The sequence below is a fragment of the Schistocerca nitens genome, chromosome 11 (genome assembly GCF_023898315.1).
Source record: "Schistocerca nitens isolate TAMUIC-IGC-003100 chromosome 11, iqSchNite1.1, whole genome shotgun sequence".
Taxonomy (NCBI): Eukaryota; Metazoa; Arthropoda; class Insecta; order Orthoptera; family Acrididae; genus Schistocerca; species Schistocerca nitens.
This window is the reverse complement of record NC_064624.1, coordinates 162,705,159-162,709,314: the sequence shown is the minus strand read 5'-3', so window position 1 is coordinate 162,709,314 and position 4,156 is coordinate 162,705,159. Positions and strand designations below refer to the sequence as shown.

The following is a 4,156-nucleotide window of genomic DNA, read 5'->3' as shown; positions in this document are numbered from 1 at the left end:
AGGGCACTACGGTAACAGGTGCATCCTACGAAAATGTTTTGAAGAACAAATTCCTTGCTGCACTGCAACAAAAACGTCCGGGAAGGGCTGCGCGTGTGCTGTTTCACCGAGACAACGCACCCGCACATCGAGCTAATGTTACGCAACACTTTCTTCGTGATAACAACTTTGAAGTGATTCCTCATGCTTCCTTCTCACCTGACCTGGCTCCTAGTGACTTTTTGCTTTTTCCAACAGTGAAAGACACTCTCCGTGGCCGCACATTCACCAGCCGTGCTGCTATTGCCTCAGCGATTTTCCAGTGGGTAAAACAGACTCCTAAAGAAGCCTTCGCCGCTGCCATGGAATCGTGGAGTCAGCATTGTGAAAAATGTGTACGTCTGCAGGGTGATTACGTCGAGAAGTAACGCCAGTTTCATCGATTTCGGGTGAGTAGTTAATTAGAAAAAAAATCGGAGGCCTTAGAACGTGAATGCACCTCGTAATTTGTGCATGACGAGGTAAAATTTCTTAATTGCGTTCCGTGTTTACGCTGAAGGTTCCCAATATTGCTCAATGTGACGAGCATCTGCATCAACGACAAACTGGAACAGCGTTGTAGATATCAATAACAATACTGTTCGTAGCACTTTTCGAAAGGTGGAATGTTCAGCTGTCGTGACACAACTTGCGGAGTGCTTCACGAATCCACTTTGCGTACAGCATTCTCAGTTTTTTATTTATTTTATTTTTTCGCCTTCTGTCCGCTTTGGTACTGCAGCCCTGTGCGAAAATCTCCATCTCAGAGCAGCACTTGCAACCTGCGTCCTCAATTATTTGAAGGCTGCATTCCAATCTCTGTTTTCTTCTACAGTGTTTTCCCTCTACAGCTCCCTCTACTCATTCGCTCATGTTTTAATACAGTAGATGTCCTATCATCCTGTCCCTTATGAGAGTTTTCCACCTATTCCTTTCCTCTCCGATTCTGCGCAGAACCTCCTCATTCCTTACCTTTTCAGCCCACGTAATTTTCAACATTCTTCTGTAGCACCTCATATCAAATGCTTCTATTCTCTACTGCTCCGATTTCCCTACAGTTCATGTTTCACTACCATACACTGCTGTACCCCAGACGTTCATTCTCAGAAATTTCTTCCTCAAATTATGGCCGACATTTGATATTAGTACACTTCTCTTGAACCTTTTCCGATGTACTCCTTGCTCCGTCCGTCATTGGTTATTTTACTGCTTTGGTAGCAGAATTCTTTAACTTCATCTACTTCGTGACCGTCAATCCTGATGTTTCTCGCTGTTCTCATTTCTACTGCTTCTCAGTACCTTCGTCTTTCTTCGATTTACTCTGAGTCCAAACTTTGCACTCATTAGACTGTTCATTCCGTTCAGCAGATCATTTAATTCTTCTTCACTTTCACTCAGGATAGCAATGTCATCAGCGAATCCAATCATTGATATCCTTTCACCTTGTGTTTTAATTCCACTCCTGAACCTTTCTTTTATTTCCGTCATTGCTTCCTCGATGTACAGATTGAAGAGCAGGGGCGAAAGGCTACAGCCTTGTCTTACACCCTTCTTAATACGAGCACTTCGTTCTTGATCGTCCACTCTTATTATTCCCTCTTGGTTGTTGTACATATTGTATATGACCCGTCTCTCCCTATAGCTTACCCCTACTCTTTTCAGAATCTCGAACAGCTTGCACCATTTTATATTGTCGAACGCTTTTTCCAGATTGACAAATCTTATGAACGTGTCTTGATTTTTCTTTAGCCTTGCTTCCATTATCAACCACAACGTCAGAATTACCTCTCTGGTGCCTTTACCTTTCCTAAAGCCAAACCGATCGTCACCTAACACATCCTCAATCTTCTCTTCCGTTCTTCTGTGTATTATTCTTGTCAGCAACTTGGATGCATGAGCTGGTAAGCTGATTGTGCGATAATTCTCACACTTGTCAGCTCTTGCCGTCTTCTGAATTGTGTGGATGATGATGCTCCGAAAGTCAGACGGTATGTCACGGACTCATAGATTCGACACACCAACGTGAATAGTCGTTCTGTTGCCACTTGCCCAATGATTTTAGAAATACTGATGGAATGTTATCTATTCCTTCTGCCTTATTTGATCTTAAGGTCTCATACTGCATCTCCAGCTCTTCTAAATCAACTCATGTTTCTTCTTCTACCACATCAGAGAAATCTTCCCTCTCATACTGGTCTTCAGTGTACTGTTTCCATCTACCAACTCTCTCCTCTGCATTTAATAGTAGAATTCCCGTTGCACTTATAATGTTACCACCCTTGCTTTTAATTTCACCGAATGTTGTTTTGACTTTCCTGTAGGCTGAGTTGGCTCTGAGCACTATGGGACTTAACGTCTGAGGTCATCAGTGCCCTATAACTTAGAACTACTTAAACCTAACTAACATGAGGACACCGCACACATCCATGCCCGAGGCAGGATTCGAACCTGCGACCGTAGCAGCAGCGCGGTTCCAGACTGTAGCCCCTAGAACCGCTCGGCCACCCCGGCCGGTATAGGCTGAGTCACTTCTTCTGACAATCATTTGTTTTCCGATTTCTTCACATTTTTCATGTAGCCATTTCGTCTTAGCTCCCATACACATCATATTTATTTCATTACTCGGGGACTTGTATTTCTTTATTCCCGAATTTCCCTAAACATCTTTGTACTTGAAATTCTTTAGCAATTTGTGGCGCATTTGGCCGTCGGCCTCTCCCAAGAACAGTTACCAAATCGCCAGTTAATTCGAAGTTTCGAATCGTGCTCTGCAACCGCGATGCAGTTAGAGGACCTCCCCATATTCCTTCAGTGCATCGATACTCGCGAAGAGGTACACTGTTGCCCTTGTTTTGATGAAATGGCTTTACGAGTAACGCCCTGCCCGCTTTGTCTAAACCGATGTTGACTGACTGCAAACGTAGTGCACACTCACGCCTGTATTTCAGCCCTACGTCGCCGCAACAGTACCGCCGCTCCACGGCAGATCGTGGCACTACCCCTACTGACAACGCATATTCTCGACATCATTCCTACAAAGTTCGGTCCCCTACGGCAAATATTGTTCCGCGTAAACTGCCTCAACTAACGATAGTTTAATCAAAACCACCCTGCACTTGGGGAACTCGGGACGGACTGAGATACTTAATGTATAAGCACTCCGTCTGCAGGCCACAAGTGTTCTATCGGGACCATCCGACCGCCGTGTCATCCTCAGGGGAGGATGCGGATAGGAGGGGCGTGTGGTCAGCACACCGCTTTCCCGGTCGTAATGGTATTCTTGGCCGAAGCGGCTACAATTCGGTCGAGTAGCTCCTCAATTGGCATCACGAGGCTGAGTGCATCCCGAAAAATGGCAACAGCGCATGGCGGCCCGGATGGTCACCCATCCAAGTGCCGACCACGCCCGACAGCGCTTAACTTCGGTGATCTCACGGAAACCGGTGTATCCACTGCGGCAAGGCCGTTGCCGGGGTACTTAAGGGGAGCCGGAGGTGGTCAAATCCAAAAAATTACGATTTTTTTTTTGCTACCGAAAATTAATTGGAACATTCCTCTTTAATGTAAACTTTGAATTATTGTTCTACTCGCCCTAGAAGTGGGGTTATTACCATTTTCCCCCACGCCTGCAGAGGAAATGGGCGGCCGCTGAATGCATCTAACACCCTCTCGTGACTTCCTGGCCAACTGCTTGGGATTTTCCCGGCCTGTTACGCATACAGCGCCTTATGTTACGCATACAGCGAGTGTGCAAGGGTTGGCTACATTGTTTTCTGTGACAAGTTTTACCGTATTTCCTTACAGCTTACTCCTATTTTCCTCAGAATTTCGAACATCTTGCTCCACTTAATATTGTCGTACACTTTTGTTCTGGTTACGATGCCACGTTTTAGTAACCGTGTATATAAGAAGAGGATGAACGTAGGGAAAAGAAAATTAACACCAATACCAAGTTGCGATACTGCAATGAATAAGAGCGCGGAACATCGTCTCTTTGCTGTTTACCGTTTCGAATTAGTCCAGTGTTGCGCCTGTTGTTGGGAGTATTATACTTCTTGTGTAAAGCGGGTAATATGCAGTATGTACAAGAATCATTAGGGAACAATAAAACCAATTTTTCATGACTTAGCACAGCCAG

The 4,156-nt window shown here is 45.1% G+C and overlaps 1 pseudogene; it reads right to left on the bottom strand.

Annotated features, from left to right (window-relative positions):
• Nucleotides 1-3,371: 3,371 nt before the first annotated feature.
• Nucleotides 3,372-3,489, bottom strand: LOC126214012 (5S ribosomal RNA; annotated as a pseudogene).
• Nucleotides 3,490-4,156: the final 667 nt, after the last annotated feature.